We start from the raw sequence: 22,761 nt of genomic DNA, 5'->3' as shown, positions 1-22,761 counted from the left end.
CCTACATTTTTAGCATGAAAAACAGTATCTCATGTGTGTAGGTTACCTTATTGTAATGGACGAGAATCAGATTAAACTGTGACCGTGTGAAGTCAGTGTCCCAGGATGCTACCAAGCCACCCCTCGACGCACCCACGGACCCTTCAGCTGCCACGCCTGCAAGTTCTCCTGCATCCGGACCTGCCTCGCACCAGCACCCGCCAAGTCGAACACCAGCAGCAACCACCTCAAGTGCATCCTGCTCAACACCCGCTCCGTCCACAGACACGCCATCGAACTCTGGAACCTCCTCGACACCACAGCCCCAGACGTTGCCTTCCTCACGGAGACCTGGATGAACGCCTCTTCAGCTCCCGACATCGCCATCGCCATCCCAGAGGGCTACAAGATCACCCGGAGGGACCGCACCGCCAACCAGTTGGGAGGAGGCATCGCCATCATCCACAGGGACACCATCCGCATCACGACCAGCACCGACGACACCCTTACCACCGCCGAACACCTGCACTTCCAGATCCACACCGACCCCAAGACCACCCTCAGAGGCACCCTGATCTACCGACCCCCGGGACCACGCACACAATTCAGCGAGGACATCGCCGACTTCGTCAGCCCGCATGCCCTCCCCTCCGCTGACTACATCCTCCTGGGGGACCTCAACTTCCACCTGGAGAACAACAACGACCGCAACACCACCACCCTGCTCGACAACCTCGCCAACCTGGGACTCAAGCAACTGGTGAGCACCCCCACCCACCTCGCCGGACACACACTCGACACCGTCTTCTCATCCAGCAAAGACATCGCCTTCAGCCACGCCACAGAACTCCACTGGACGGACCACAGCTGCGTCCACTTCACCTTCGATAGAACGACGATCCACCACCACCAGCAACAGGTTGCTCGAAGGAACTGGAACAAGATCACGGCCGACCAGCTCGCCGCCTCCCTGAGCCAGCACCCTCCTGCCAGCTCAGCGAACCCCAGCCAGGCCGCCGACAACCTCGCGAAGTGGATCAGCAACTGCGCGGACGAACTCGCCCCTCTGAGGACCCCGCCCAGCAGACCCGGCAGCAAGAAAGCCCCATGGTTCACCGACGAACTCAAGAGCTCCAAGAAGAACTGCCGAGCCCTCGAGAAAGCCTGGAGAAAAGAACCTACACCGGACAACATGACCACCCTCAAGCTCGCCACCCGGAAGCACCACCAACTGATCCGCACCGCCAAGAAAACTGCATTCAAGGACCGGCTGGACAACAATGCACACAACTGCAAGGAACTCTTCAACATCGTGAAGGAGCTCTCCAACCCCAACGCAGGAAGCAACGACATCACCCCTTCGCAAGACCTCTGCAACTCCCTCGCCTCCTACTTCCACAACAAGATCGCGGACATACACAACAGCTTCAACATTCAACCGACGCACGCCACGACCACAGCAACGCCGCCCACCACCACCCTCAGCGCCTGGACTCCGGTCAATACCGAAGACACCGTCCGCATGATGAACTCCGTCCACTCCGGATCTCCGACCGACCCCTGCCCTCACCACGTCTTCAACAAGGCCGACGCTGTCATCGCACCCCACCTACGGGACATTATCAACACCTCCTTCGACACCGCCACCTTCCCTGAGAGCTGGAAGCACGCCGAACTCAGCGCTCTACTCAAGAAACCCACAGCGGACCCCACCGAACTCAAGAATTACCGCCCCATCTCGCTCCTCCCGTTTCCTGCCAAAGTCATCGAGAAGACCGTCAACAAACAGCTGGCCGCCTTCCTCGAGACGAATGGATCCCTCGACCCCTCACAGTCTGGTTTCCGAGCCAACCACAGCACCGAGACCGCCCTCATCGCCGCCACCGACGACATCCGAGCCCTGATGGACAACGGAGATACAGCGGCCCTCATCCTCCTAGACCTCTCCGCGGCATTCGACACTGTCTGCCACCGCACCCTAGTGCAGCGCCTCAGCAACGTCGGAATCCAGGAGAAGGCACTGGAATGGATCATCTCCTTCCTCGACGGAAGAACACAGAGAGTCCGCCTACCACCGTTCAAGTCAGAGGCCACCGAAGTCATCTGCGGCGTCCCTCAAGGATCCTCGCTGAGCCCCACCCTCTTCAACGTCTACATGAGCCCCCTCGCGGCCATCGCACGCCAACACAACCTCAACATAATCTCCTACGCCGACGACACCCAGCTGATCCTCTCCCTGACCAACGACCCCGCCGCCGCCAGAGCTAATCTGCACGAAGGGATGAAGGATGTAGCCGAGTGGATGACAACCAGCCGCCTGAAACTGAACTCAGACAAGACGGAGGTCCTCATCCTGGGCTCCTCGCCCTCCGCCTGGGACGACTCCTGGTGGCCCCCCGCCCTGGGCACCGCACCCAAACCAACGGACCATGCACGGAACCTGGGTTTCATCCTGGACTCCTCCCTCTCCATGACCAGGCAAGTCAACGCTGTCTCCTCGTCATGCTTCAACATCCTTCGCATGCTACGGAAGATCTTCTGGTGGATCCCCACCGAAACCAGGAAGACCGTCACCCAGGCCCTCGTCACCAGCCGACTGGACTACGGCAACGCTCTTTACGCCGGCACCACCGCCAAGCTCCAGAAGAGACTCCAGCGGATCCAGAACGCCTCAGCCAGACTCATCCTCGACATCCCACGAACCAGCCACATCTCCGGACATCTGAGAGACCTGCACTGGCTCCCCGTCAACAAAAGAATCACCTTCCGTCTCCTCACCCACGCACACAAAGCCCTACACGATCAAGGCCCGAGCTACCTCAACAACCGAATCAACTTCTACGCTCCCAAACGCCACCTCCGATCAGCCAACCACGCCCTCGCCGCCGTCCCCCGCATCCGAAGAGCGACAACAGGAGGAAGGTCCTTCTCCTACCTGGCCGCCAAGACCTGGAACTCCCTCCCGACCGACCTGCGCCTGACCCAAGACCACCTCTCCTTCAGGAAGAAGCTCAAGACCTGGCTGTTCGAGCAGTAACGGCACCCCCCCCCCCAAGCGCCTTGAGACCCTACGGGTAAGTAGTGCGCTCTATAAATGTCTTTGATTGATTGATTGATGGTGACAATTTGGCCTTCAAATACTCATTGTTTTAGTCTATTTCTATCCCATGCAATTGGCACACTCGAACCTGTTGGCATGCAAAGCAAATCAAACATTCACCCCCAGTCAAGAGATCTGGGTTAAATCCATCATTCTTTTGCTCACCATGCCACCCCCGTTTAGACCCAGTCATATGCAAATCAGTCTTGACCCTGTGCCTCATGGGAACAGTCCAGCCTGACCTGCCAAGCCAGGTCTTCCCTGGACCGGAAGAAGCATCATGGGACCGGTTTGGGGGTAACACCCCTCATCTGCAAGGCTAGTTTGAATACAGTGGCAAAGTGAGCAAATAACCCACATCTAAATAATGAATTTAACCCAGATCTCTTGACTGGGGGTGAATGTTTTGATTTGTTTGCATTCTGTCCATCAATTATGTGCCCTTTGCTTTATCATAATTAGGAGGCATTATTTTAATGTACTCTAAAGTCTGCACTGGATTGTGCAGATGAAAACAATGTTCATAGAATGAAAACATTTTAAATATAATTCAAGCACATGACGAGCTCTTTCTGCTGCCTTCTTTTGTAGCATCGGAAATTACAAACTTTTGATCCATTTCTTCCTGCTGCAACATAAGTAAGGTAATGATACCAGATCTGCCTTTGTCTAGGAAACGTAATTAAGGTTAGCACCCCATTTCTTTAGAATAATTGCGCGATCTTCACTCACAGGTTTTAGGGAAACAATCATAGCGATATGTGAACTGTAACTGTAATTAGGTATTTACTGATTCTAGCAAGTAATCTCCCTGGTAGATAGTATTTAAGAGACTTACCAATTTTGTTTTAAGATTTTTTCCTTTCTTGGGACCACCTACTTGGTCTATAATGAACTATACGTTTTTAATGTATCTTAATTATATTGTAATTGATATCTAAACGAACAATACCGATGTGTTCTGCTGTTGTTTACATAGATATACATACATTGTACAGGGGCATGCAGGCGGATATTATCACATCAGTGTAGTCTTCTTGATAGAGTGTTTTCTTGCACAGTGATATGTTATCCATTGATCCTTCAATTTCAGCTCCAACACTTTCGGTTCTGGCAACTTTTGTAGATGAGACAATGTTCCTGGCGTCAGTGGTGTTTGTTGTGCAGCTTTTACTATTAAGGAGGTGTTTTCCTGTGGTTCGTGTTCTGTAGATAAGCCTTTCACTAAAATAGACAGGGGGTGATGTTGGCAGCTGAGTATTTTGTTACAGTGAGCTGTTCTGAAGTGTGGTTCTCTTAATCTCATTAGCATCTTTCTATTCTAATGGTTTAATGGAAAGTGTAGTTTTTGTTTTGTTTACTTGGCAGCTGTTTGATGCATATATCAAGTGAAAGAGTAATGCTCACCTTTGTATCTTTCATAAAATCAGACTTTCATGTTATGGATCTGTCTAAAGGATGTTTTATTTGTCCATCAAATATTAACACACACCTTTATGGTCTATTGATCACTTGACACAAATATTACTGCCCTTGGGGCCTGAGACACAAATGGAAGGTAAATCAGTGTGCCACAATCATCGGTGGAAACATCCACTCCAAAGGAGTCTCTTGGCACCTAGACTGGAGGCGAGGGACTTTTTTGTCAGGACTTAGTTGATAAACAGCCAGACTTTCAAAGATTTTCAAAATTTCCACAAGGAAGATTCTTTATGGAATGGTAAAGGTAGTTGCTCCATGGTGTGGAATAGCAAAATTGGCCTTGTTTAGTGATCAACAGCTTGAGTCTGCATTAATCCCAGTGTTGAAAGCACAGTTTTTGGATTGTCAGCAATGTATATTACACACAAACACACGCACGCACGCACACACGCACACACACCACACACACACACACTATATAGATTTATATATAGATATATATTACCTACTGCCAATAGCTACACATTAGGTACTGTGTGTAAGGTTTCAGGTTGATTCATGAAGGGGGGCTGAGAAAAAAGGGGATGTGCCAAAACGCTTTTTCCCCATGCAATGTCTATGGGGATTTTGCAGTTTGTGAACATAACTGTAGCCCAAACCGCTCAATGGATTTTCCTACACATTTGTAAGAAAGCTAGACCATAGTCCAGAAAGAGTTCTTTTTTTAACTTGGTGTAAATCTGTTCAGTAGTTTCAGAGTTATTAAACCCCGGATCCTCGTGTAGGTCATAAAAAAATTGAGGTAATTTCCTCAGGAACCCATCCATCTGTACTATGGGGTCGGAATACCTATATCCTGGTCCCTTCTGTTATTTTTCACTTTTCTTTCCCCACCCTCTGGGCTGACCAAGAAACAAAATGGCAGCCGCAACTTTCCTGTCAGGTTGTGGCCAGCAAATCATTGCCTTGCTTTGGAGTCAGGATCCGTGGATCCCCGAGAGGGGATCCTTGAATGATTCGCGTCCCTAGATATACAAATGTCTTCTTCCTTCAATAACCCCTCCCCAGGATTATTTTGGCCCTCGGGACCCCAGCCCTCAGGGCCTAGCCCTATTTGAAAACAGGGAGGAGGGCACACAGCCCTTCTACCCGGGCCTATTTCGGCCCTGGGAACCCCATCCCCTGGGGCCTGGCTGAATGTGCAAAAGGGGAGGGGATCCACTTGGCTCCCCTCCCTGTGCTGGTTTCAGCCCTAGTGACCCCATCCCCCAGAGCTGAGCCATATGTGCAAAGGGAAGGGGGCACACAGCCCCCTACCTGGTCCAATTTCATCCCAGGGGACCCTATCCCCTGGGGCCTAGTCATATTTGAAAAGGGGGAGGAGGGCATGCACGCCCCATACCTGAGCCGATTTTGGCCCCAGGGACCCCATTCCCCAGAGCCCAGCCATATGTGCAAAGGGGAGTAGGTCACCCCCCTCCTTGAGCCATTAATGGCCCAGAGGACTTCATCCCTTAGGGCCGGCTTATAGACTATGTCCCAGAAGGCCCACCCCCGGGACATAGCGGTTTCCTTGTCCACACTGGCGCAGGCAGGGAAGCTTGTGTTTGCTTTTGCTCTGTGGGAGCAATTTCAAATATCCTGTCAAGCAGGAGCAAACACCGACTGAGCTCCCAGGGGGCAAGAGCATGAAAAATGTTCCCACCCACTGTGAGCAGACTTTTCATCTACCCGTACTGAAGCAGGCAGCAAAACAGAGGACAAGATTTCTCCCTCTTGCAGAGAGCACCATTATTAGCTGCTTCCTGGGGATGAGAGCAATGCAGGTCCCTGCTGGATGCGGGGAGCTGGCTGGAGCCACAGGGATCTTGGGGCTCCCCCACCGCCCCAATGATAGTGTGGTGGGTGCCCTGGGTGGGCACCAGTGCGCCCACCCTTTGCTGGCCGAGGAAAATTAACCCATAGAGGGGTCCACATGCTCCCCTCCCCCTTAAATTTATTGATGGACCCCTGGGGATGGGGTCCCCATGGCCAAAAGTAGTTCGGGGAGGGAGGCTATGCACCCCTCCTAAAAAAAAATGCACCATGGATGGGGTCCCTAAGGCCAGAATCAGCCTGAGAAAGGGAGCTGCGTGCCCCCCTCTCCTTAATTTGAAATAGTGACCCTGGGGAATGGAGTCCTCAGGGCCTATGAAGGATAGCAGAGTGGGCCATGAAGTAGAGGTGGAAGGAACTCACGGAATAATTCTGTGGAGTAACATAGAAACTCCACTAGCACGCAGGTGTAATTCACCACATTATACTGCTCATGCTGTTTTTTAGTACCGGTAGCTTATGCCGTGCTGTCATGCCACTGGAGTCAAGCTATCCTGGCTGATGAGGGCTGAAAGCCCGAAACCGGTCCTAGGATTCTTGTTTCCAGTCCAGGGGGATCTAGCCTGACAATTCGGGCTGGACTGTTCCCAATGGGCGCAGGGTCAAGACCGATTTGCATATGGCTGGATCCAAACTGGAATGGCATGGAGAGCAAAACAACGATAGATTTAGGCCCAGATCTCTGTACTGGGGTGAATGTATGACATTGTTCTCCATTCTGTCCATCAATTGTTCTTTTTGCATTAGGTGCTGTAACATCAGTGCAAACTGCACCATGTGGCTTGCCAAAAGGCACTGCTTCTTTCTGCAGCATGAGTAGATTTTCTAAGCGAGTGGCAGCTTTCTCAACGTAAATGGTCGTGACCTGCTGCAACTGCCCACGTTGAGAAATCTTGCAGGGAGACCTTCTACCGCATGAAAATCACGCTTGGGACGTAAATTCTTGCTCACCAACTTAAAGTTACAAAGTCATGTGCAAGAATAAACTTCGCCACACTGCGGTGTGCCGAGTTTTGCTGGAACTCGGCATTTGAAGTGGTATATGGAGTGGGCAAAACTCTGTGAACTCCGCCGGCGGAGTATGTTTTGCACACCCTTACTGCGCAGCACCCCTCCCATTTATTTTTAAAATGACCCTGGGAGATGGGGTCCCTAGAGACATAGAAGGCTTAGGGAGGGGGCCATATGGCCCCCCTCCTCTTTAATTTTAATGGTAACCATAGGAGGTGGGGGCCCCAGGGCCTAATAAGGCTCAGCGAGGTGGGCCACATGGCCTTCCTGCACCTTAATAACAAAAAGTCCCTGGGCATGGGGTCCCCAGGTCCTGATAAGGCTCGAGGAATGGGGCCACTTGGGTCCAATCCCCTTTACAAACGATTATGCCTTGGGTGATCGGGGCCCCAGGGCCTAAGGAGGCTCAGAGAGGCAGACCACCTGGGCCCCCTTCCCTTTCAAATATATACAGGAAGAGGTCCCCAGGGCCATAATAGGTTTAAGGGGGGCCCCCTCATCTTAAAAAAAAAGACCATGGCGTCCCTAGGGCCAAACCCTTTGGCCATCGCAATGCTCTGCTAATTACCCTATTTATTACATCACTCATGACAATCATTGATAATTTCACAGTACAAGGCAGGGGCGGGAGTTTTACTTACCTCAGGGCCCGAGTTATAGTTACTTGAGATCATTTTAAGTATTACTGGTGAATATCAGTTGTTTTTAGAGTGTAAAACGTTATGTTGTTACTGAACATTTCAACTAACTATAATGTTACTTTAACCTTTGGGTTTTTCAGTGAATATACATATTGTTGTATATACACACATATATATCACCGGTCGTCAGTAGGTAGTTATAGTGAGGATCTAGTATCCATAGGAAGCATGTTTTTTGTTTTGCCAATAACTTTGGGGCAGTTTGACGAATCTTCACTAAATTTTCAAACTCAGTACAACGCTCAGTTCAGCTGCAGTGTTGAAAGTTTCGGGGGGATTTGTCCTGTGGTGGCTGTGAAAAAAGGGGGGGGCAAAACTCTTTTTCCTCATTCAATTTCCCATAGAGACATGACTACAGCCCAAACTGCTGGACGGAATTACAATAATTTGGCAGAAAGGTAACTGTTAAATTCAGTAAAATAAAGATGATGACTCCTCGTTGTAATGTTCATGTAGTATATTTATTCTTGAGATTAGGAGGTCAGGTACAGCATTCAAATAGAGATGTAATCTGGTAAGAAGACCCCACCTGGAGCAGATAACCTCCTGCTCAGCCTCCAGGTAACTGATAAATCCCTTGAACAGCAACAGGTAGAATCCTGGATTACATCACAGAGACATGACATAGACAAGCAGACACTACCACTAAGGAGGGACAAAGAGGGAGGAAGAGCAGGATGTAACAGTAGCTCTTGGTCCAGACAGAGCCCTTTTTGATATCTGGTAAAACAGACACTCACTTACCCACACAGGTACTCACACACCCACTTATACACCCATACATTCACCCATGCACCCAATCACAGCCCCATACAGCCACTCAGACACACACTCACACACCGATACACACACACAGCCACTCACATAATATATGCTAAAAGTAGTATCACTCAGTAGTGCACAAAGTATATTCATTTAACTTTTATGGTACCGTAGCATATATTTTTGACACTCAAACATTTAGAAAACACTCGCAATCACTGGATGATGTCATTTGAGATGTAACCAGTGATGCCTTCAGTGATTTCACTGACCATGTCATGAGTGGTGTAATTTGTGAGGTCATAAGCAGTGCATTGCAGGGGCGTAAGTTATAGTTTGCTCAGGTAACTTTAACTGCTGAATTTCAATGTTTTTGCATGAGTGAAATCTGAGTTTCACTTACCTGATATATACTTACATTTTTGTTGTAGAGGCATGCTTGGTAGCGGTATTGCGTGGTAATGACTGCGTTGTAAAGGTTGTTTCCCCTCCATGCTCTGTACACTGAATTCATGATGTATGACCAAGGAGAGGAATGTACCTAATTTTATGTGAGGTAGGTATTTGATCTAGTTTTATGCACTGGGTGACCATGGGACTCCTCCAATACTCATTCTAAATACCATTATAAAAGCCCACAGAGGCACCACAAGTTGCACGGTGTCAAATGAGGGCCTGCGTAAACTGAGCTCCCATGCAAATTGTAGTATATTCCACCGCGCCCCATATTGCACTTGCTCTCCCCCCATTTCTTATGCATTTTGTAATCTCTGTACTCCCTCTGTATGTGTGTTGGGTTGCTTATGGACTCATGTTGCATTTGTCAGGTGTCCACTGGATTCTTTCTATATACATTGAGTTGGCACTGGGAATGTTTAGTATTTACTGGTGTGGCGTAGGGGTCATTGCTTCTGTGTGTGTTGCCAGTGGGCTCAATGTTTTGGTTCAGCACTGGGCTGACTCTTTTAGCATTATATGCTTTACGAAGCCATCAAACTTATTGTGTGAACATGGAGTGGGCGCTGGCTTAATCTGTAAGGGTAAGATGGCACTCTGCCTGTGCCTCTATGGAGCGGTGCATGATTGCTTATGCACAACTTGGTAGATTGGGCATTGAGGTCTAGGATGCCAGGTCTCACATTCTAACACAGTATACGTTTTATTGAGCCAAACAACACCTTTAAACATTTCCCTGACACTATATTGGCCTTCACTGACAACTGTGTTTGGCATTCAGGTGGCTTGTTTGACAGATATTAACCTGTTTCTTGATGTTCTTAACTTCTGGATTCAGACTCGCGTTTTAATAATTTCTAAAGATTTAATGGGCGATTTAGCAGTCGGCGACAGGCTTTGCCTCACACATACTTAATCACTTTCCATGCACCCGTGACCCCTTTTCAAAACTATATTCTTTAGTTTTTGGCTCCTTTTCTGGTTATTTTTGGATTTGCTTCAGGTTTTTTTGAACAGCACGAGAGTAAAGGTGTTATTGTACGTGTTTGCCATTAGAGAGGTAGAAAAAGACTTTTAATCGCACATAAAGGTTCAGCTGATAATAAAGATGCCATAATGTGTTTAGGAGGGCTTTTGTCACCAGAGGGCCTCTTCAACAGAATTTCAGAACCCAAAATTAGGCAGAGGTAACAGGCAGAAAAGTGTGACAAGAACACTACAGTGCCTTAGAAAGCCCCTGAAACAAACGTTTGAACTTTTGCGGTCTAGGAAAAAAAGCATGGGCCTAATATATCTATGTCAGAGGGAATAAAAGAAAGTAGGTATTATGGACAGGTAGCCAGCACCTGCACTTCTTTATTTTGAAAGGGAGAGTACCTATACTGATTCAATACATTTAATGTTGAGTACTGGCACTTCTCAGGAGCAAACAAGTACTCTAAAGACTGAGCACTTGCAGTTCTTTATTTCCATTTAAAACACTGATTGTGTAAGATATCAAATGTGAAATGTTATCCTTCATTTAAACCACGGAAGGGCAGCAGTATTTTTAACACAATCTCGGATTTCCCTCCATGTAACAGACTTCACAAGAAAGAGAAAGGTGCAAACAGCATTTTATATTCTGTGCACTAGCTCATCCGATCCTGTTTCTTTAAACCAGGCTATTTATTCAATTTACAAGAAAGTGTGGGCCTGCTTGGTCTTTCTTTGCACATTTCTAAAATCTTTCCCTTTAACAACATACTGGCAGATGCATCAAAGTTATATTTTGCGAGTCCTTAATAGCGAATTTTAAGGAATCGCTATTAAAGACTCGCAAAACGGGATGCGTGTAGGAATCGCAATGTTATTAGCGATTCCTACAGATTCCTTATTAGCGATTCGGTAATAGCTAATCGCTAATAAGGCCTTTAGGCCCATAGGAATGAATGGGAAAGCCATTCCTTATTAGCGATAAGCTATTACCGAATCGCTAATGTTCCGCTATTTCAAGGGTGCCAGGGTGTCCAAAGGACACCCTGTTACACCCCTGAAATGGACCTGTGCACAAATGTTACACACACATGTGTGTGCGCAACATGTAACTTTGAAAAATGCACAAAAGTGCTTTTTTCAAAGTTTTAGCAAATTACCACGAAGTTCAACTTCATGGTAATTTGCTCCCCCTATTAGCGAAATCGCTATTTTTTAGGGTTTCATGCATTGCATTTAAGGATTCTCATTTTGGGATTCCTTAAATGCAAGAGTAATTTAAGGAATCGCTATTTAGAGATTCCTTAAATTGCGATTTCTGCATTTGGGATGATGCATCCCAAATGCAAAAATACCGGGAGCAAACAGCCAGATTCTGAGAATCTGCCCATTTGCTCCCGGTATTTTATTTGATGCATCTGCCTGTTAGTCTTTACCTCCTTGTGTACTACTTTTTGTTTATCTGCATTCCAAACCAACTCCCTTGGAGGAGTACACTGAAAAAGGGGAGGTTTCTGAGAAATCCAATCTGAAAAGGAACCTGATTATTCCAGAAAATACAAGATATCTTCCCACCAGACATCCCGTTTCAGGCGGCTTGAACTTAGATTCCTGTCTGGGTCTTATGTCTGACAGGTGCCCTACCCTAGCCAGTCATGTGTCCTCTTCTATGCTGTGCTCCTGCAGCACTGTCAGAGGTGGGAGGAAGGACAATTTCCCCAGACCCGCTCCTTGAAGTGGCCGTGAGGCAGCGTGGCGCCCCTACACACGGATATGCCTCACAGCACGGCCACTGTATTAAATTAATGAATACTTTCCCGCGCCTGCACTGATGACAATTTATTAGTGAAGGAATCAGATGGTTTGTGTCTTCTTATCTAGGCATTTATTTTTGTTCTAGATGGAGCAACATTATGGCCAATTAAACCATACACATTTTTTCTACAGTGTGTTTCCTGAATTATTTGAAGGTGCTCTCAGCTTTGATGATCCACAAAACACAAGAGGCAGAGTGAAGAAAGGTAGTTGTCCAGGGTCATCAGTTTGGTTAAGCTGGGAAGCTGGGACTGAAACCATGTACTTTGGGTCTGGGCCCTTCAACTTGTTTTTGACAGGGATACACAAAACACTGGCCTGTGCGCCAGTAAGAGGGAGAGTATTCAGGCCTTTACTGCTGAATGGAATAGACTGGAGTAAGAGTTTATGAAATAAACAATAAATCGAAATTAGCTCTGCAGAAAGTGGGAATTACATGAGGGAAAGAGGAACACATATTTTTTGAAATCTGATCATGTAAAAGAGATGTATCAAGAGTCAGCTTTTACTATTCAATATTCTTAAAATACAAGCATCGTGTTCCATGAACATTCAAGTGGACAGGCTCGACTACTTCCGTAATGTAGACAGTGCTTTTATCTAACACAAAGGAATTCAGAATAAAGATTCTGGGGAAATAAAAAAGAGCAAAGTTCATATGAAATTTGATGAGATGCTTGAATTCTGGAAGCAGAACAGCAGCCCCTTAAACAGATTTTGGCAAATGAAGATCTTGCCTTGAAAACAGGGAAGGGTTTTAAACATTCAAAATCTGTCTCTCATTGTCCTACTATGCTAGTAAGTAGAATGCTGAACATTGAATATCTGCACCGGGTGAAAGAAGGGCACCCCTGCCGCAAGTACTCAGACAAATGAAGTGACACGAAACCAATACGGTGTTTTCACACAAAATATACTTTTAAAATAGGACCTCTTCTGACCTTCTCAGGACAAGAGGAGGAAGAGCTAAATAATAACGCGCGTTATAATCTCAAACCTATAAGTTGGGGCTGCTTTAAAAACCATAAAATGCAAAACCATTCATACAAAAAAGGGACTGTTTATAAATATATCCAAACTTATGGGGTGGTGGTGGTCGTGGCTTTAGCTGTGGTGGTGATCGTGACTCAGCGGTGGTGTTGATTGTGGTTTCAGGGGTGGTGGTCATCATGGCTTCAGCGGTGGTGGTGATAATCGTGGTTTCAGGAGTGGTGGTGATCGTGGCTTCAGGGGTGGTGGTGATTGTGGCTTCAGGGGTGGTGGTCATCGAGTCTTCAGCGGTGGTGGTCATTGTGGCTTCAGGGGTGGTGGTGATCGCAGCTTCAGCGGTGGGGATGATCGTGGCTTCAGGGGTGGTGGTGATTGTGGTTTCAGCGGTGGTGGTGATCCTGGCTTCAGGGGTGGTGTTTATTGAGGCTTCAGCGGTGGCAGTGATCGTGGCTTCAGGGGTGGTGGTGATTGTGGCTTTAGTGGTGGTGGTGATCTTGGCTTCAGTGGTGGTGGTGATTGTGGCTTCAGCGGTGGTGGTGATCGTGGCTTCAGGGATGGTGGTGATTGTGGCTTCAGCGGTGGTGGTGATCTTGGCTTCAGGGTTGGTGGTGATTGTGGCTTCAGCGGTGGTGGTGATCTTGGCTTCAGGGGTGGTGGTGATTGTGGCTTCAGCGGTGGTGGTGATCTTGGCTTCAGGGGTGGTGGTGATTGTGGCTTCAGCGGTGGTGGTGATCGTGGCTTCAGGGATGGTGGTGATTGTGGCTTCAGGGATGATGGTGATTGTGGCTTCAGTGGTGGTGGTGATCGTGGCTTTAGGGGTGGTGTTTGTCTTGGCCTCAGCGGTGCTGGTGATCGTGGCTTCAGCGGTGGTGGGGATCGTGGCTTCAGGGGTGGTAGTTATCTTGGCTTCAGCGGTGGAGGTGATTGAGGCTTCAGCGTTGGTGGTGATCGAGTCTTCAGCGATGGTGGTGATTGAGACTTCAGGGGTGGTGGTCATTGAGGCTTCAGCAGTGGTAGTGATCGTGGCTTCAGGGGTGGAGGTGATTGTCCCTTCAGCAGTGGTGGTGATCATGGCTTCAGGGGTGGTGGTGATTGTGGCTTCAGCGGTGGTGGTGATCGTGGCTTCAGGGATGGTGGTGATTGTGGCTGCAGCGGTGGTGGTGATTTTGGCTTCAGCGGTGGTGGTGATTGTGGCTTCAGCGGTGGTGGTGATCGTGGCTTCAGGGATGGTGGTGATTGTAGTTTCAGCGGTGGTGGTGATCCTGGCTTCAGAGGCGGTGTTTATTGAGGCTTCAGCTGTGGCAGTGATCATGGCTTCAGGGGTGGTGGTGATTGTGGCTTCAGCGGTGGTGGTGATCTTGGCTTCAGGGGTGGTGGTGATTGTGGCTTCAGCGGTGGTGGTGATCGTGGCTTCAGGGATGGTGGTGATTGTGGCTTCAGCGGTGGTGGTGATCTTGGCTTCAGGGGTGGTGGTGATTGTGGCTTCAGCGGTGGTGGTGATCTTGGCTTCAGGGTTGGTGGTGATTGTGGCTTCAGCGGTGGTGGTGATCGTGGCTTCAGGGGTGGTGTTTATCTTGGCTTTAGCGGTGGTGGTGATCATGGCTTCAGCGGTGGTGGGGATCGTGGCTTCAGCGGTGGTGGGGATCGTGGCTTCAGCGGTGGTGGGGATCGTGGCTTTAGTGGTGGTGGTTTACGTTCTTGTGGTTTCACCACCACGAAGGATGGCATATACATAGATACATTGAGATATTACCAGCAGATGATGACCAGGAGCCCAGTTTGGCTGTCTCCTGCCATTTGTTGTAATACCGTAGATCCCAGGTAGTCTCATATTTCTTTTTATGACATCATATCCGCAAAATCACCAATCAAGAGATAGAAACATCAGAGTGGAATAGAGAGATCCCATGTCGACCTCCTCTCTTGCGTTCGCCTTGTACATGGAAGGGGTCCCAGGCATATTCGGCGTCTTTGAAGGAATAGTTAGGACAGGGCATGAGGAGAGTTTGGCTCAGAGAATACCACCACACCAGCGAGAATGACTTGGCTATTCTGCGAGCATAAAACAGATATAATAATAGCCTTGAAAAAGCCAGTAAGTCCGGTTTCCATTTCAGTCCTGACTAAACCATCAAAAGAAGCATGCAGCAATGAAACCGAAATCAAAAACAAACAAGCATTGGCATAGCCAATCGGTTTTGCCTTTGGGACCTTATAAGTATTTAGTTATGCAGCACAATATCCTTACTGCAACAACATTAACTGTTGCATGGCTGAACACTTATAAGGTCCCAAAGGCGAGACCTATTGGCTATGCCAATGCTTGTTTATTAAAATGTGTGCATGTTTTTTTTGTATAAATGTATTTGAGCAAGAATGCATTGTATACGCAGACACAAGCACAAAGTATTGTAGATGTGACGCAAATATTCTAGATGTGACTTATACAATACTGCGAATGTTTCCTTTCTCCTCCATTCCGCTCAGTGAATGGACGAGGCCCTGTTTCATGTTCGACCATGTGAAGATATGATCCGGGTGTATTTTAACATGAACCTTGGTTCTGGTGTTTTCACACCTTGCTAATGCACTTGCAGCCCTGCCTGTTACATAAAAAGGTTTCATGTTTGTGGCTTAGTTTCTTTTGACCTCACATGCAGGTCAGATCCAAGTGCTGGTGCTTTTCGGGGTGTGCCAAGATTGAATGAATGGTTTCTGTAGGAGAGGTGTTGGTGTCCTCTGTTTGATGTCTTTTCACAATACTGCTTGTCCACTGCGAGTGAATACCAGAAGAAATACCATTGTTTCTGTTCCACGGTCACCCCCCTCCCACGCCGGAAGTGAAGGTGTGAGATAGCAGTGGGATGGTTGGAGATGTGCAAGTGGCTGGTGAGAGCGAGACATTGTCAGGCAAGATACACACTGTGATTTGTAGGAGGCTAAATGAGATTAGAGGCACCATCATGAAAGGGGGGGAGAAAGTTGCTTGTGCGAGGTGATGTCCATAGTGAAGCCATGAGGAGGAGGGTTGGACAGACTTGTGGTGAGAGAACAACACGGCGAGACACCAAGTAAAGGGAACTGAAGCACTGGGACTGTGGCCTTAGAGTGAGCCTGACAGAAGGTGCTTGAGGTCAGAGAGCGGCTGTAGCAGGAGTGGCAGGGGGTAACAAATGGAGGACCTCAGAATTGGACATAAGAAAGAGAGACCTGCTGAGGGGGATGAAAGAACTTGTGCACAGAGTTAGACCAAGAGACGCCAAGGTCAACATAGATAGCACAATGTACTTTGAGATGGGCGCCGGCAGTGAAGGACATATGGTGCGGGATGCTCAGATGGAAATAGTTTGACACAGAATGACGGAGGGAGTTTACAGTCGGGATCCATGCAAGGAAGATGTGGCGTGGAGCAAGAGTGTTGTGAGGTAAGGGAGAAAAGACATGGACGGGGGTGATGGAAGAAAGACTGACTCCCACGGTCACCAGGAGGGATAGCCAGATCCACAGGAAGAGTGACATCTGAAAAGAAACGGAGATAGGAGACAGAGCGAGGCAAAGCTGGGCACACGTAGGAAGCACTCATTTTAGTGTGGTGCGCGCGCAGCAGCAGAGCGAGGCAAAGCCGGGCACACGTAGGAAGCACTTATGTGGTGTGGTGCGCGCGAAGCAGCAGAGCGAGGCAAAGCCAGGCACACACATCTGAAAAGAAACAGAGATAGGAGACAGAGCGAGGCAAAGCCGGGCACACGTAGGAAGCCCTCATGTGGTGTGGTGCGCGCGCAGCAGCAGAGCGAGGCAAAGCCGGGCACACATAGGAAGCACTCCTGTGGTGTGCACGCAGCAGCGCCAAAAGTTAAAGTCCGTGACGGAGGAGACAGATGGCGGCTGCGCTCGTGCACCTAGCCAGTAGCACTTTTCAAAACTCACCTACTAAATGTTTCTCCGAGTAGCGCATGCGCTGGGTCAGCGAGACCTAAAAATGATTGTTTTTTGCATACAGTACATCAGTGAGATAAAGAATTACATTTATGATGATTCGGTGTACTTTTGTGGTTTAAAATAGAGCCTTGTGGATTGCAATGCAAGCACTCCCTAGGAGGTAGAAAGGTACATCAATAAAGCCAACATCATGAGGTGAGAGAGATATATTAATTTGGATACAGGCAAATTACACTTCATGTATATTTTAAAGAAATGGTAGTAGCACTTGATGCTGATATGTGCTCTGGCAAGCCAGAGATTACAAAAGATAATAATGAGGTCTTATTGTGCTTGTTTAAGATTCTGACATGGGGACTGCCTGTCACGTTAATTATGTACCAGTGGCCATATACTTTCAGTTACTCAGAAGGGCTAGATTGAGATTAAGATGCCACCCAAGAATCCAATTAAACAGCTGTTCAGTCAATAGGATGTAAATAAGGCGCTATATGGGAGCACCGCGAGTGCAGCGGCCAGTCCATAGGTTCAAATCTGTAGCACTCAAACTATATGTCGAAATGTATGTGATTGCCTTGGAACGCCAGCGTCGGAGCAGGCCCGCGCATTGGGATCAAGACGCAGGGGCGTAGCTTGGTCAGTAAGATGTAGGGTGGGGGAGGGGTGAGCTTAAGATTTTCCAACAATCAGGCTGGCACATAATATTAAAATACATTCATTGCACAAAAGCAGGGCGTGCAAGAGAGGCTTAAGGGGCAGTGGAAAGGGAGAGGAAGGTGGATTGGTAGGAGGACTAACTGAGAAAAAACACCTTATTTTGTGAAATAACCAACAATTCTAAACAGATAGAGGGAGAGAGTGTGGCCCGTTTTTGTCTGTGTGTGTACAATTCCAGGTGAAATATTGCAGACCCCTCATCATATCTCTACTGAAAGCACCTGTACCCAACTGCTTATCACTAAATGTATTTATTAGGGGGGGTGCATCACCCCAAACTAATGACCTAAACCTACGCCCCTGCCAAGACCACGCTTTATGTTGCAATTTGGTGCAGTAACTAGGATCCAATGATGCAGGGTCATTTTCTATTCACCATCTGCTTGTTAATCTCCATTTATGTTAAAAAATGCACTCAATGGAGAGCAAACAGTTTGCCGTCTGTTCAGGAAGAATAGCATTTGGAAGTCACTGAAAATCGAATTGCTGTATGGAAACCCCTTAAACTAGAGTTATATCCAGCCACATTCTTAAGATGTGATGTGATATGATTTGGAATTGTGCAGTGTTTTATTTCTCGCATCTAAATCTTTAAAAATTGCAAATGGTGTTTTATCACGAAGGTACCCCTTATCACAATAATCAGAGGAGTACTCCAGGCATGTTGAACTCACTTATGGGTACAGTTCACGTTGGAGCAGACTTCTGGTTGAGCAAATAATTAGAAACTTAGGGGTCGATTAGGATCGCTGACGGACTTGAGTCCGTCCGCGACCCCTGAGGAGGAGGGAACGTCCGCATGGGCTGCAGCGTTCCCTCCGATCAGATTAGGATGTGACCGCCAGGGTGGCGGTCACATCCTCTATCTCTAACATTGTGGCGGGTGCAGCCTCAAGCTGCACCCGCCGCAATGTAAAAAATACATGCACAGCATTTGCGTGCACAAAGCGGCAGGCACCGCGCGGTGCCTGCTGCATTGTTCACGCAAATGCAGGGGGGTACCATAGGTACCCCCCATGTGCACCCCCCACCCCACCTTCACCCAGGGGGCCCACAACGGGCCCCCGAAGTGAAGGTCCGTATGCTTTTTCACGGCGGAAAAGCCGCCGCGGAAAAGCATAGGATTGCAGACATCCTAATATGCCTGGCGGTGTCTGATAGACACCGCCAGACATGTTAGTGCTTTTCCGCCGCGGTCGCCTTCCGACCGCGGCGGAAAAGCTGCGGACAGATTATCAGACCCACCAGCGATCCTAATTTGGCGGTGGGTCTGTGGAGGCTCCGCTGCGGTTTTCCCGCATCCTCCGGGCCAGCGGTGGCTTCCGCCGGCCCGGAGGATGCGGGAATTCCGCAATCATAATGACCCCCTTAGAATGTACTACTTTGGAATTTATTTGTCAGTAGGTTCCACCATAACTTCTAAGTGCTCTTTTAACACTGGTTTATGCAAGTCCCTCTTTTGAGTGAAGCAGTGCTATTATTGCCACACTGCAAAAGAAGTGCCACATTGTTTTACCCTTTGTTCGCTCTCATCAACTAAAGGCAAATAATCAAGCCGGGTCTCCTGGAAAGGTTGTCAGGTTCAGATTTGTCCTGTGTGAATTCTGACGAGGCCCTGCTGCATCAATGACAAAGTGATTTTCCAGGTGATCACAAGAGGGCAAGGAGCAATGGAGCAATGCATGATGCCCCAGTCGTTTAGAGTGATTTGCATTGCAGGGACCTCTCTGTTGATGGTCTATTTCCAGGCCCTCTTACAAGCTACGTTTCAGTCTAACCTGACGCCCTCCTCTCTATCAGTGAATGGAGTTTAATAAAAATTGTACAGTAGGTGGATTGTGGGTGGTAAAGAAAAGAATGCAGGTGCGGTCGGTGCAGGTAAGAGCAGTGGAGCAGAGGGATCAACATGTAACGGGATGAGGAAAATAAATAAATAAATAAACCGCATACCTTGCGCAGCGATGTGACGAGCGCAAGGTAAGTTATTTTATTTATTTTATTTTCCGTATCCCCTTGTATGTCGACTTCCCCTGCCCCACCACCCCACCGCTCTTACCTGGCCTGGGTCTGGTGGCTTAGTGGACTAATGTCTCCACTGCAGTGGCCTGTGTTCGACCTCATGGTCACAGGTTTAAATCCCGGTGGGTCCACTCAGTCTTTCATCCATCTAAGGTCGATAAAATGAGTACCATTGAGTTGGGTAAAAAGAAACATCTGTTATTCAGCACCAAGATACAAATACACATGTTATGTTATGTTATGTACCGGCCATGTCTGAAAGTATGCTGCTTGGTAGAAGGGATAGGCAGAAACAGAATACAGTGTAAATGTCTGGAAGCTATCAGTTAAACAATAAAATTCAGAGGCCATCTAGTACACTCTAATGTATTGGAACGATGTAGCATTAAACATTTAATTAGAGCTACTTAGATTCCAATAGTTCCTACTCACTTCGAGCTCAGTTCCCTATCAATATCTACAACTGTCTGTTTTCCAATCATACAAAAGGAAGCGTAAGTCTCCTAGCAAAGAGTGACATCTTCCTAGTTTCATAAGGCAAATGAGAAAACTGGTATTCGCATGCAATATCAGGGCATAACGGTGGGCACCCAAAACCATCACATTGCCCAATACGCAGATGACCTATTGTTCTTCTTACATGATACGACAATGGCCCTTGAGAGACCTCCTGGAGCGGTTTGGCTCCCTCTCTAGACTAAGGGTCAGCTGGCAGAAATCTTTCCTGGTACCCACAACTGTGGCCCATGAACCGCCAGAGGGACTGATAACATTACAGTGAGAACCCCGCTGCATACAATACCTCGGAGTACATATTTATCACGACTACAATGACACTCTAGATGAAAATGTGAGGAAAGGCTATTCGAGCGCTCAGATCGAGCCTCAAGTTTTGGAAAACTCTCTATCAGTGGCGAGCTGCGCCGCCCTACTCAAAATGATGGCCCTCCCCGCTTACTCTATTTCTTTGTAGTATTCCCCGTCTGGATACCCCGAGTGACGTTTAAGAAGTTATACACTGTCCTTATGACTTTTATCTGGAACTCGGGTCGCAGACGAGTGGCCATATCCATGTTACAGAGACAGGTATGAGACAGAGGAGTGGTAGTCCCAACTTCGAGACCTATTATTTTGTTGCGCAGCTCCACTGGCTGACGCAATGGCTGGCAGGCAGATTCATCCCTGGGTGGGAAATGGGCCCCTTAGTACCAGACCAAAACCAACTGGCTGGAGTCCTCATCACCCTAACACAGGTGATACTATGGAATTCAGAGTACTGCGGTGCTGTTGTACTAGATGCCTGCAGAAAACACGAGTGTCAATCCCCTAATCCCTCGACATACCACGGACACTTTCAGAAGTACTCCCACATTGGGGGACCGGATAACAGCTGGCGTGGCGAAACTTGGAGACCTCTATGAGGCTGAGATGCTCCTCCGTTTTGGAAAATTCTGCATGGCACATGATCTACCTTGGGGCCACTTCCTTCTCCATGGGGTGGTGACGACAGCGATTTGCAGACATTGGAGGATGGGAATGATGGAACCTCCCCATTCTAAAAGTTGCCAATACCTTGTACCTGTTTCAGGGACCTTTAAGGCCTATGTAGAAGAATTAGATAAGGTGTGCTATTATCCCTGAACTTCCTTGGGGATCCACATAGCATAAGAGGACTGGGTGCACATATTAGACAGGATTCCCAAGGTCTCAAGGAATGCGAGGTTTAAACTCATCAATATATACATACTACATAGGGCGTGTCCCCCGAAGAATAAAAAAATAAAATAAATAAAATAAATAAATAAAAAGACACTTGGCAATGGAGGGGTCACTATGTCCAAGATGTGGGGAAGTAGGAGCTGAACTTCTACAGATTCTGGAGTTGTCCGGAGCTCAGGGACTATGGGGAAAGTACTGGAGTGCTGGCTGAGGTCATAGAAAGAGAGGTCCCATGTACAGCCGCGCACTGTTTGGTTTGGTTCCCGGATTCAGCTAAAACTAAAACTACAAGTCAATTTCAGGCCTTAGCCTTTGTCTTAGCGAAGCGAGAGATCACTAGGAACTGGAAGGCTCCAAGGGGACCCCGAGTGGGGTTCTGGAGACAGGAACTTGAGAGATGGGTAGGCTACCAGAGCATAATCCTGCTCCGACATGCCACACGAGGGCAAGGCTCCCTAGACACAGCCAGAGCTTGGGAGACATTGGTAGATTCTTTGACACACGCTGGCCCTTCAATGGCAGAGAAGATGCCTGGTACCCCATAGAATCGTTGCCATTGTTTACAACTACTCCTCCCTAGGGGAAAATGGAAGCCAGAGATACACAGGTGGCCCACTACCAAAAGCACAGATGTGGAGAGCTGCTCACATATGAGAACCACCCTTCTAGACCAATATAGGAATTGACAGAGTTCAGGGAACATCCGGGTGGGAAGGGGGGCAGGGTTGGTGGGTTATTCTTCATGACACTTTTCATGCTTATGGTATATCTTTAAAAGTTGATGAGATTGAGAAATCACATAGTGTTAATTAACAGCACAATGTATCTTACAGTCAAATGCCCGAAATCTGTAAAAAAAAAAACGGTATTAGCATCCATCTTTCACATGTTTCTGGTCTGCTCTGTGATATTGCCAGTTACATGTTTCTATATGTGACATTGTCAACTACCTTAAGTGTGTCTGTTAGTGCTGATAAGCAAATACTCTTGTTTCTTCGCAAAGGGTTCTGACTGTCTGCTTGTTTTGCACTAAACAAATATCTTGTGTCAAAGGAATAACACATAGGAAGCTGCTCAAATACACAATATCCACCCGAGAGTTAAAGAGTGGAGGAATGAGTGCTTTGAACATTGGGCAATAAGATTGGCTGAAAGTATTGTGAATTCATAGGTAGGTGATCGTCTGAATAATGTGCTAGGTGCATACATTGCATGTCGTCTCACATATGTAGTGCCCCCAGGCGCACAGTCACTTTACGTAATATGAAGATGGTAAAGATA

The 22,761-nt window shown here is 47.8% G+C and overlaps 1 protein-coding gene across 1 annotated transcript in view; it reads left to right on the top strand.

Moving 5' to 3' along the window:
* The window catches only part of LOC144753162 (uncharacterized), a 1,401,110-nt gene that overhangs the window by 420,470 nt on the left and 957,879 nt on the right, over window positions 1-22,761 (top strand). The window lies entirely within an intron of this gene.

Source organism: Lissotriton helveticus, chromosome 5_1, assembly GCF_964261635.1.
Source record: "Lissotriton helveticus chromosome 5_1, aLisHel1.1, whole genome shotgun sequence".
NCBI lineage: Eukaryota > Metazoa > Chordata > Amphibia > Caudata > Salamandridae > Lissotriton > Lissotriton helveticus.
Note: the sequence above shows the minus strand (reverse complement) of the source record. Positions and strands in the feature narration are given on the sequence as shown.